The sequence below is a fragment of the Papilio machaon genome, chromosome 13 (assembly GCF_912999745.1).
Source record: "Papilio machaon chromosome 13, ilPapMach1.1, whole genome shotgun sequence".
NCBI classification, from domain to species: Eukaryota; Metazoa; Arthropoda; class Insecta; order Lepidoptera; family Papilionidae; genus Papilio; species Papilio machaon.
In genome coordinates this window covers 7,228,650-7,242,016 of record NC_059998.1, presented here as the reverse complement: position 1 = coordinate 7,242,016, position 13,367 = coordinate 7,228,650, and the positions used below count along the sequence as shown (strand labels likewise).

The following is a 13,367-nucleotide window of genomic DNA, read 5'->3' as shown; positions in this document are numbered from 1 at the left end:
TAAGCTTTCTTATTCAGAAAACCGTAAGTTTTTAATATGATGTTATTAATATGTAAAATTTTGGTGTCTTTTTTTGACAATTTATTTATACTTAATATTTTGTTTACAAAGTAAAAACATGCGAATTTAAAGACAACAACTGAAATAATATTTCCATAAGTATCTATTCAATTGTAAAATAAAATTCACCCAAACCTACATTAGGTAGTTCCATCAAAAATTACTTGCAAGTTTCCTTCCGTATGATCGCATCAGACAGTATTCCTTTGCCAACTATCTTGGCACACTTAATCAGGCATTCGAGAAAGAATATGACCTTGTTTATCGCACATACGAAATGAGAGTCGTCTTATCACCCAACGGTCGTATTAGAATAGTCCCCCTACCGACAGTGGGGACTATTCTCAAAATGTCTCTTCAGATTGTCACGTGATAACGAAGAGTTTCCACGACACCGCAAATGAAATGCTTTGTGAAATATCAAATTGTGAAAATGCAAATGTTTTTGGCATTGAATATAGCATACTGCCTTATATATAGCAATACCTACAATTTTTCAGTACCTAATCTAAATTAAAAGGAAAGAATTTTCTTTTTGTATATATTTTACGAATTAATCAAAAACCACTAAACCTAGTTTTTAGTATTATTAAATAAAACATCTCGTTACTTAAATTATGTCATTAATTTTAACTAACTTTAGAAAACTTAGTCAGTGTTTCAATTAGATTTTATCTTAAACATATTTCAACCTTTTTATCGCTCGCTGATAGTAGACTTCACCAGAAATCAGGCTTCCAAAATGCGATGTTAACAAATAATTAGCAAAGTATTAAGAAAAGCAAAACTTTGGGAATCAATCCTAAAAGATAAAACTTACCGGCGGTCAATGGGTTAAAATACTTATTTAACTCAACAATGTCCAAATGTATTTTTTTGTCCAGTCATTAACACATTAACTATGTTTTACATATGACTTCACAAGCTTTGTATTTATGCATTTCGATATATAAAGTTAAATGTAGATCAATATAGTTATCAAGACATCAAAACATTACAAATAAACAAACATAGTCATATTCATATAATCCTAGCTTTTACCCTCGACTTCGTCCGCGCGGAATAAAAAAAATGTACACAAGATAAAAAAAGTTCCTATGTCTGTATCCTAGTTCTAAGCTACCTCCCCATCAATTTTCAGTTCGACCGATCTTGAGTTATAAATAGTGTAACTATTTATAACGACTTTCTTTTATATATATAGATTAAGAAGTACATAACCTTTACAATTTTCTATTCGTACTTAACAATATGTTACTCTATAGAATGCAGTCTATTTAAAGTAAAAAATCTTTTATCTCCCCATAAAGGAAAATTTATTCGTGAAGTGGTAAAACTAAATGGCGTTAAAGAATTTTATATGCCATATATTTGAGCTTAATTGCCTTGAACAATATAAACAAGTATTTAAAAGAACGTTACAGTGGATTCCTTTGTTACGTTACATCTTGTTATATTGTTATGGCTCCAATAACTTTCTAACGCGACTGTTTGAAGTGTTTACATCGTCAAAGTGATTGACAGTTTTAGGCAGCGAACTAAGTTAATTTCAAATTTAAAATCCGACTAGTAGGAATGATTTTGAAGTATTTATTAGGTTTTAATGATTAAATTGCCATATGTATCAAACTGTGTTTGACAAATTGTTTGATTATATGCAGCTTTGTTTGACGCTATTGTTAAAATTTAAGACCTTTGAGCTTCAAGCTTCATCAACATAATTTGACAAACATCTTTGATCATTTATTTTAATTGTATGAGGTTTTTTGTGACTTGACACATCGATATTTTTGTCCAAGAAGACTGTGAAGACAGTGTAATTTCAATAGTAATAAGGTTTGTTAGTAAAATAGGCGATGTTATATTACATAAGTACGTAAACATTTCTGATAGAAATTATATATATGTATATTTATATAATAGGAATCTATGTATAGAATATATAAGTAAACCCACCTACTTTTCATTTCCTTCATTAAATATATTCTCCAAATATTGTACATCAATGAAACCGGGTAAGGTTTACACAATGATTTTATTTCGTAATTTTCTTCACATTCAATATATAAACATGATACGCGACCGTATTCCAAATAAAATACCCAACGAAAACACTTTAACCTAAACAAAAATGTGTCCCAATTCACAGAGGTAAGGGTTCAAATAAGACAACCAAAGTTGGAATATCAACTTTATACTAAACAGTTTAAGGTTCAATTTACTTTGAAAAAACAAAGCTCTTTGACAGAAAAGCTCTTTCGTATCCACGACAGCACCCGAGCTAATGAGCCGTATACAATAAAAAAAGGGAACTTTGTATGTTTTCATTTTTTATATTTTGGACCGTTTGTTGACGGAATAAGGTCGTGTTTTAAGGTTAACTTAGTTTGAGAGATCAATGAACACATGAGTCTAAATCAAACGAGCTTTCAATATGTCACACGATTCTAGTGGATGTTGTTCATACTGACGTCTCGTTTTAATTCTGAATCATACAGACACGAAGAAGGGGTAGTAAAAGTTGAGCTTCCGCCACTATCAAAGTTAATTTTGATAGTAGAAATTATTGTGGAAAAACATTATTTCGCAGTTTTTTTTTCTAACAGAATGCAAAAGATTACAAAGGAAAGAATATTAAAAAAAAAATTTAAAAATAATAATTAAATGACTTCTTTCAGAATCAAGTAGTTTACAAGACATCATTTTCCTGGCCTTATCCCACTCACGTGGGGTCGGCACACAAGGTTTTATGAACCTTAATATTTTGGCTTAATTTTTTACGGCGGGCCGCCTGCCTGTCGTCAACCCTACTTAGGAAGAATATTTAAAATTAAATATAATATAATATAATCAAGAAGATTACAAATGGTCGCCTAATTTTTTTTTAAATATTAGGTGGCAAACGAGCAAGCGGCCATCTGGATTCGCCGAAATAGAGAAGCGACCGCTGCCAATAGACATCTGCAGTTGCAGATACGATGCTTACCGTTAATCGACGAAGGAGGGGACGTACAGAAATATTATATGTGTTAGTTAAACTCATGCTAGTCTCATATATATTATGTTTTGCATGAAGCTGGTAGACTAATAAGTTATTCAATCAGGAACAGCTGTGAACCGAGCGGCGTTAGTTAAGACAACGGATTTAATTAAGGTAGCCACAAGCCTCCTGTATTGCTAACTTTTACGCTCCACACTCAATATTACTATGTATACAGAAATGTTCGTCCATGATATTAATTTTAAAAATAAAGGAATAACATCTTTATGTATTATTTCCGTATTTTAAATATTGTGAAATAAAATTCCATTCCTTTCAGAATGTGTGTGTGCGTAAAATGTTTTAGGATAGAAGTCAGAAAGAACGTAATTATAGAATGTCAATCTTACAACTAAAATCCAGAAAATACTAAAGATCAACAATAATAGTCAAATTAATTACAACAAAACACACCGAATTAAAACATGATAAATATCTAATCAGGTATCATGCGTTTCGTGTCGTGACATGTCGTGTCGTGACATCACGTACGATACGTTAACAAAACCAAACTATCCAATAGCGCAACGTCAACAAATGACATCGCACACTCGTCCAACACTAACCGACTACCCTGACAACCGCCATTTATAACGACAAACATGGCGGATTTGTTTTGGCGCGAACCGAAATAAGATTAATAGATTCACAGCAAGTTATACATCAAGAGCTATAATCTAAAATAACCTAACAATAATACACCTAAATACATTAAATCTTACTAATATTATAAATGTGAATGTTTGGATGGATGTATAGATGGATGTTTGAAGGTATCTCCAGAACGGCTCAACGGATCTCGATGAAATTTTGCATAGATGTAGATCATAGTCTGGAACAACACATATCATAAATACTATAGGCTATTTATTTGTTTTATTTAATTCCGCGCGGACGAATTCGTGGGCGACAGCTAGTTAATAATAAAACAAGCTTCTAAATAACAATGTGTAATATTTTAGTTTATTACAGTACAGGGGTTTGTCTGCAACAATGTCAAAAAGATTCATAACACAGTTTAAACCGGCCAAAACCAGTTTTATGCCAATAAACTACAAGCTTTTTAATCGGTACTCTTCACAAGACATTCAAGGCGGGATCTATGGTTTGTTCACTATAAGAATCATGACTTTTCTTTCTACTATTATAATTTAATTATGACCTCATTATCCCATACCAAAACAGCTCTTATTTTCATGTAAAGCATGTGTTATTGATGAGGAAGACCAACGTCAAAGAGCTTTGTTACAGTAGCGGAATAAGCGCTTTGTGTAAGCGTAACCCACTAGACAGTGGAATTACTTTGTTGCTTTAAAACGCTGTGGTAACGTCAATGATTAATTTGTCAAGTTTTTGTTAACGTATTTATCAATACCAATTTTGTTATTTGTGATTTTTTCAGATGATTTTATTGTGAGAAGAAAAAATGTATAATCACTAGGTAGGTTAGTTGAAATAAAATTGGTTTGTGCTCAAGCGTTTGTTAGCTAATAGTTGGTGGTAGTTTTTTTATAAAATGAAAACATTTAAATTAGTTTAATTAACTGATCTTAAACTAGTTTAAAATGAAAAACGAATTTCATAATTTTCCTAACATGTTTTTGATGAAACGTTTTCTAATAACTTTAATGTAAGGAAATAGAATTTAATATAGGTCTACCAACAAATCTAGATTCAACAGACATCGCGGGTTCTCTCCATCTCCGAAGTTTGTGAGTAACTTTTAAAATATTTCTACTCAAATTTGTCTAAATGGCCGCTCCAGAAAACTGCTTATATTAAAAGCGCACATCTATCTATCTATATCTATTTATATAAAATAAAGTTGTGTTAGTTACACTATTTATAACTCAAGAACGGCAGAATCGATTTAGCTGAAAATTGATGGGAAGGTAGCTTAGAACTAGGAAACGGACATAGGAAAATTTTTACCCCGTTTTTTATTTTTTTATTCCGCGCGGACGGAGTTGCGGGTAAAAGCTAGTTCTCAATATGTTATACGTACAAATACTAATATATTACGATATCAGATGTTATTTTTTAGATCTATCTGACAATTGATACTGGATCAATGTATTTTGAATGAATTTGATATTAAGTTATTCAATATAATTTTCTTTTGTCGAAAAACACTTTATAGAAACACTTCTAAATAGATACTAAGAATTCTCTTAGTGTAGATTAAGTGAGAAATCTTCATTAAAGGCCTTCTTTATGTAACTATTAAACACTAGTGTGGCATTAAATTATTCTTCAATTTTAAAAGTAATTAGCGTTTGTTTTTTTTATTTAGTACATGAGTATTAATTATGAGTTTTTGATAAATTAAATAAGTATTTTGAAATCTTTTAAGAATAAAAGAAATATTATTAAATTCTCGAGAGCCGTTTTAACTTTCTGAAAGCTACTGTATCCAACTTTGTCTACCGTTTACTGAAACTTTCCGTCTCCACTCCGAGATCCTAGGAGCGGAGAAATAAATCGAAGAAATACCCTTGTTTAGAATTTATATAATTTTATTTAAAAATAAATACTTAATCATCACGTTTATTTTAAAAAATTCTAAAGGATTTTTTATTCCAAGTGTGTTTCCGATTGTCTATGACTTTGATTTTTTTTTTTTTTTAAATACTCTATAACCATTTTCTTGATACAAAAGTCAGGTAATTCTTATCGATTATGGTAAAAATTAGTGTTTAACATATTTTTTTTTAATTCACAACTTAACAATGGTTATGAAAGCGTTAAAATTACTAGAGTTAATACTTTTCTCGAAGTGCGTACTCAAAATATATAGTTTAGTTAATTAAAAAAATTACTATAGTAACTATAACATCAAAATAAAAATAAAGTCCATAGAAGCAACATCGGCGCAGTTATTCACAAGTATCTCTTTGCAATTTGCTTTTACGAGATCTCGTTTTCAAAACTTCCACTTTGCAACTTTTCCTCGGCGGTAGACGTCCGGCCGAGGGTTGGAATGCAATTCGATGTTTCAAGTTCCTTTCTCTGTATTTGATTCGTACATTTAATATTTTTTAATGTATTACTATCAAATATTAGCTTTCGCCTGCGACTCCGTCCGTACGGAAATAAAAAAAAAACTTAATAAGTAGCCTTTGTGTTCTTCCAGACTATGTTCTACGTCCTATATCTGTGACAAATTTCATCAAGATCCGTTCAGCCGTTTCGAAGATACCTTCAAACAAACATCCATCAATTCATCTTAACATTCGCTTTTATAATACTAGTAAGATTTTGTAACTTTATTTGTAAAATTATCACTTGATTTATTATCAGTTACAGTAATTGATTGCTACTTTATCGCTTTGCAATTGACTTATGAATTACTGTATATTAATTTCCCACAATCCCACAATAACTATATTTGTTGGGTGCACGAATGGGCCTCGACCGGTGCAATATCACAACCACACAGAAGACAATCGTGAAGTGGAAGCAAATCCGCATTTTGCCTGATGAATTAATCCTTTACAAGGAAAAGATGGAAGGGGAGAGTGGAGCAAGGGAAATATTCACATTCTGTCCATCCCCTCCTCCATTGATTAAAGATCTAATGCATCTGCCATTGCGGATGTCTACGAGCATCGTTCGCTTCGCTATTTCGGCGAACTCCACTCATTTAGTAGCCTTCTTATAATAAAAAAACTTGAGAGGTGTCAAGGGACACCCGGATGGAACGAAGTTCCTTTCTATTAATTAGTGAAGGAACCAATGTTTATTCTATGAATAAAAAACTTAAGTCTTCACAAGAAGTACATTTTATTTCTATGAATTTTCGTTATATATATTGTCACGTCGTTGCCATGGTGAAGTAGACGTTAAAAGTGTCGTGACAACTTTTCGTAAGAATTTTTTCCGTCTAGCCCCCTTTCACAACGCGCGATAAGGAACTTCGTTCCAAAAAATCTATAATGGTACTTCAAATCATTGTAGAGTATCAGAATAGCAGTGTGCTATTGTAAAAGAATGCACCATTATATTGTAATATTAATAGGGAGATAAAAAGTATCTTACAAACTAAATAATACTTTTAAATTTCAAAAGAAAATTCGCCTTAACTAAATGATTCTACGATACAACGAGTAGGAGTTTAATGAGTCGCGACCAAAAGAGACAGAATGTTCCGTTGTCCTTTTTCTTCGTGGAATATTTACGAAGCATTTGTTTTATTTTTACATGAAGTGAAATATTTAATATTACATAAGTATTTAAATAATCAAACCTAAACATTAGGAAATCTTATCAAATTTAAATGATAAATCTACTTCAGTTTCTTTGATTAAATAAATACGAAATGTAACTGTTTTCGTCGATGACTATCTGTACATATTAATAAAATTTTAGTGTCTGATAATATAAAGAATAAAATCACATTTCTCGACCAACATGTAAATATATCGAAAATCCAGTTTTTGATATTACTGTCTGTATATCCGCGATTATTCCGGGTAATATGGGAAGGTATCTGATATATGCGGATATATAAAAGTCTACTTAGTTAAAATTATACGCTGACAAAATCCAAATCGTCACCTATCTTAACACTACTACTATGTGATTTAATCTCTGAAACTATATGTAACAGATGTAACTCATTTCGTTGAATACAGTTACATCTCTTAAGAGATATAATCTTTTTTATCGGATGATTCGAAATATGAGTGAATTTTCAACCAAGTTGTGACTGTGTTGTTTACCAAAAGAGAGACTATAAAACGTATGAAAGAAATTATTCTGGTTGCGATCGCGTGCTCGCGAGCTTACGAGACAATTCTCGTGAATATAATCTGTACGTCAGAAAGGTGATTTCGGGCAAAGGATATTCGTGTGAAATACCATAACGACTTCAACCCGTGATATATTTTAATTGGATTATACTTTTTGACGAATAAATATATGGCTTATAATTTCCCTTTAAATAACAATGAATAGTTCACTTGTTTGATTAAAAATAGAAAACAAAATGACCAAATAAAAAAAATAATATCCGTTTTTTTTTTTCAAAAATTATGAGAACGATCACTAAATGAAATCGATTAGATAAATTCTAAAATTAGCTCAAAAAATATTTTTAATCATACACTATTATTAATTTGCATATATTTACAAATATATTTATGTAATTAGAGTAATTTATAAACTCAAAGCTCTTTGTATTCATGTACCTTTGATCGACAATTTTGCGATAAAAACAAGTGGGGGTATAAATTAAGGGGTGTAGTGAATACGAAGGGTGTGCGGAGTACGGGGGTAACGGTCGAAGGTAATACCCTCCCGTAGAGTAACGAAGTGTACTTTCACTACGTAAAACGCAATTACTAGTTGTATCATTGATACTAAAATATATTTCTGTTTTTACTCTTGCTGTAAATGAAAGCAAAAATCACACTGTAGAAATTATTCAGTTTTTTATGGCCATCTAAAGACTTTTGGTCCGTACTCTTTTTTGCATATTCCTTATCCCAAATTACAATAGTGAGTTTCTTTTATTCGTTTTTTTTACAGTTAACACACATTTTTTTTGTTCATTAAGTATAATTTTCATTTTCAGCAGTATACTAGCTAGACTGAACCGTTGCTTCCCATTGGGCTGACCGACCTACCGATCAATTGGTCTAATGGGATTTTCTTTTTGATACTTTTGAATCAATAGGCCCAATGAAAAAAAAACATCCACGTGAATGTACACAAATAATTTTTAACTTTCTTTTAAATAGTAATATTAAATAACTTTAAATAAAGAAAAAATATATAATTTCAGTTTCAGTTACAACTTAGGGTATAAAAAATGAAGATAAATTCAATTTAGTTAGTTTTAGGTAACTTTTTGTTTAATTTTAAATAAAACTATGTACATATATTTGAAATTATAACTGTAGATGAATTTGAACTTAAGTAAATGAATAAAAAGTCTATTAACGATTGAACATTTCAACAAGATATACAAGAGTAACAGTAAGAATCTTCATCATCAACCTGCCCTTATCCCTATGTATGTACTACTCCTCCATACATCTCTATCAGACGTCATACCTGAATTTACTCCCATCTTACGCATATCCTCTTTCTCACAATCCATCCATACTTTCTTTGGTCTTCCTCTAACAGTAACAGTAACAATGGTTAGATGGATGGATGGATGGGTGTACGGATGGATTGGAGGTATGTCCGGAACGGCTGAACGGATCTTGATAAAATTAGGCACAGATATAGAATATAGGTTAGAAGAGCACATGGGCTTCTTATTATGTTTTTTTCTTATTCCGCGCGAACGGAGTCGCGGGCCAATTCTAGTCGTAATATAATTTTTTCATTTAAATGAAATCATTTGCATGAAGTAATCATTTTTGCTGTCATTTTTTTAAAGTCCTTCATTATGCGACATAATAGTTAGCACTCATAGTCGACATGATAAGATCTCTACATCCGACCAAACGGAAAGTGAACCCGCGCTAGCTTTACTCTTACAAAGCGTACAAGAACAGCCTTGGACTACTTTACTTCAAACACTTTTTAACGAAGCCACGTTTTTTGTATAAAGACCTCTCTTGTAGAGATCTTTAGTGAAATTAATGACAACTTCACTAGATCTTTGCGTAAAGCAATACTTTATATACTACTTTAAAGTATATTTTAAAATTACATTTACCAATTTCAATATTATGTAAACATTGGGTTTTTATTGTATACAAAATTTGCTAAAATTTTTAGTTAGTGCAATTACGATGAGTACGAAATTCAAAATATAAAGACAAGCTTACTAAAACAGATACAACCGATTGAAAATTTAATACAAAAAAAATAGTCTTTGAAAAGAAGCTATAACTAAATAACACGATAAGTAGATATTCATAATTTACTCAGACACATTAATGAGCGTCGGAGGCGCAGGTATTAAGCGCTTGTACTAATGTGTTTTTCGATTTTAAAACTTCATATATACAGTCCGATTTTCTTGCGGTGAAGTAAAACATCGTGATGCAACCTGTTAATACGGAAGAAATTCAAAGATATGTGTGAAGTCAACCTACCGTACTGGACAAGCATGGTTGACTAGTCACCCCTAAATTGGGTAAGCTCTGAGAACCTCGTTAGTGACGTATAATGAGCTGACGATGATAGAAATTCAGATCATAAATATAATGAAAAACTCTATTACAATAAAAAAACAAAAGCTACCGCGAAGTTCTGCTTCCAGGCAGTATGTTATTCGACATAATAACTAGCGCATGCGTGGCTCACTGCTGGTGAATTTACACTCGACGCATTTCATTATACGAACTAATCTACACTCCTACTACTAGTTCTCACATTAGGTACACAATTTGAATAATTGTTTATTTTGTAAACTCTGCACAAACATACACTATCGTTCGCAATCGCATTATTACAATCATTATCTGTAAACAAACGCGTTAAACTCAAAAACCTCTCATTGTTCTTGATGAACCAACAACCTATGTTCATCTTATGTCCCCACGTAAGGAATCGGAGACTACCCAAAGTAAGCTACCCAAGTGAATAGACGATAGACAACCATACTGAAATTTCTTCGCAGATTTACGCAGGTTACATCATGATGTTTTCCTTTATCGCAGGAAAGTCGGATAAATTTACTTATGAAATTGTAAAATAAAAACACGTCGGTACTAAGAATGGATCGAACCTGAAAATAAAGATCCGGAACCATTTAACAACTACACTGTTTATATGTAATTTTTTTAAATATGTCGTTCAAAATACTTATCCTCTATCCTCTATTACCCATGCAAAGCCTGTACGAATCGCTAGTTACAGTACAAACATAAATTACGACAGCTCAGAGAGTATAAAAATTTTCAACCATCCCCCATAGCGTCCGCCATCTCATTTAAATTTCAACAAAACTATTCACATCAAAGCAAAGGGGAATGAAATACAAATTTTCTAACTTAACGTACGCATAAATACACGTTGGAGGGTTCTGAAATCAATGGAATAAGTTTTACGCAGTCTACGTTTGATGTGAACCGTTAATTTTCACTGCCAAAACACTTTGTAAAAAAAATTGTCTCCTTCTTTCTATCAGTCTCCTTCGATAAGTTGCAATGGAAACCTACGGTAAAAAACATAACAGTCTTGATACATTAAATCTATTTGAAATAATTCTGAAAAGATTTTCACTAAGTTATCACCATTAGCACGGAATCTTTTAACGCAGAAATTTTGAAAGTTTAAACTTAAATGACCTTGAATCTAAATAGAACATAGTTTACGTAATATTATTACTATTATTTCGATAAATATATGCTTAATTTCTCACTTGAAATGTAATAGTAGGGGTCATAAGGTAATCTACTAAGTTAAGTAGGCTAAAACATTGCGGGCCGAGATATGAGACGACACTCATGGCTGTTTGCATTATGCATGAATTAGGCCGCGATTTATACGCGGTGCGACACCAGCGCCGCCGGGGTCGGACCGCGACATTAGGGAATTAATCATGAGACCTATGGTATTTAACATAAATAACCCTCGTCATATTCTGGTTTATGTTAGACTGTTCTATTTTTGAAACTTCAATGTCGTACTGAAATGAACAATGGTGGTTTTGAAGGCATGGAGAGATACGATTTTACTGGACGGACATCCTTTTTTAAAAATACCAAATAAATTGGAAATTAGTTTATCTTATAATTAATGAATTTTAATTTTGTTTTGTTTTGTTAATGAATAAAAAACTTGAATATTTTTGAATCATATCTTCACAAATATTGACAGCAAGAACTTTTACGTTGAAATTATAACTTAATTAAGTTAGTGTCAAAATGCTCCGGCTTTTCGAAACCTAAAAAAACAGACCCTAGTTTCTTGTTTTCGATCAATTACAACATTTTTAAATACAAACAAAACAAATTAAACCTTCTTCCAATATCAAATTCGATGAATTAAAAACGTTTTGGCAAGAATACCAAATTAATAAACGACCCGAGTTCTATCATTCCAGATAATCGACGATATAAAAACAAATTGGCAAAGGACCAGTCAATTGACGTCAAAATGGAAAATGAAATACAAAGCTATAAAATAAAATATCTCTCGTTTTTATATGGATATCAATTATTTCAAGAGTGTTTATTTAGTGCTAAATGGGATAAATTAACATTAACTTCTAACAAATTATAAGAGATACTCTTCGTTCATTATTGTATGTAATAATTTTCTGTCTGAGTGCACTGACCTCGTTGGTGTTCCAGCGATGCCTCTGAGCGGCGAAGTGCTCCGCCCGCGGCAGGCTCTCCAGGTTCTCTGGCAGCTTGATGGGTTCGCCATCTGGACACAAATAATTTAAATTATAAATACAACAATATTCCTCCTTTTTATAGTATTCTTGAAACAACGAGTCATTTAATTCTAGTGATCGAAGTTTAACATTGTTAATGTTTTGTTTAACTGCCAGTATTTGTTCATTAAGAGTTATGTAGAAAAAATCTCGTAAACAAAATTTAAAAATAAAAAAACTCGGCTGTTAACAGTACAAGAAAAATTTCTTCGTTCCCTATAAAAGCCAGAAGATAGTAGGTAAGTAAAAACAAAAAATACAGCACGTATTTTGAGTGGTTCTAAAAATGTGTCTCACACGTTACCCGCTAACAACGATTGGACAAAATTAGTGGGCGCTCAAGCAAAACCTTCGCCTGCGAAATTTCTTCCCTCCTGTGCGCCCCGCCAATTAAACCTTATCGTTGTGAAACTCGAAAAATCAACGAAAACAACCTTTATTCTTTAAGCAATAAGGCTTATCTAAGATTTTGGCAACGGAAGCTCAATTTCGGCACATCGTACACCGGACGGCGACGGAATTTCAACAAGTTGGACCATTGCTCTGGATTACAAAGTTAGCTCTGCGACTTTAGTATACTTTTTGGCTTATAGAATAAGGTTCAATTTGATTGAGTCTCAGTGTTTTGTTAGTGTTGTACGTTGAAAGCACAACGCCGTTTGCAGTGCAGACATTCTTGACGAATGTTGCCAAAACCAGGCAGTTTTCACCTCATTTCGGTCGCCTTCATTGTTTTTGCTCGCGCTTACGTTTCAAAGCGTATTAGCAGAGAGGACTTGTTATCTAGTTTATAAATGTACTTCAATTTAAGGCACCGTTTCTTATCTTTTTGTATATAATCTTAAAACTATGTTTAACTTCTGACTTTTGTAACAAAGTCTTCCTTAGTATTATGTTACGTATTAATGTAATAGAACCATA

At 32.0% G+C, this 13,367-nt stretch overlaps 1 protein-coding gene across 1 annotated transcript in view; it reads right to left on the bottom strand.

Annotated features, from left to right (window-relative positions):
• The window catches only part of LOC106709231 (calmodulin-binding transcription activator 2), a 111,789-nt gene that overhangs the window by 80,562 nt on the left and 17,860 nt on the right, over positions 1–13,367 (bottom strand). Inside the window, exon 2 of the mRNA XM_045680408.1 lies at positions 12,345–12,436. The gene's annotated coding sequence lies outside the window, so the exon portion shown is untranslated. The remainder of the gene's footprint in view (positions 1–12,344; positions 12,437–13,367) is intronic.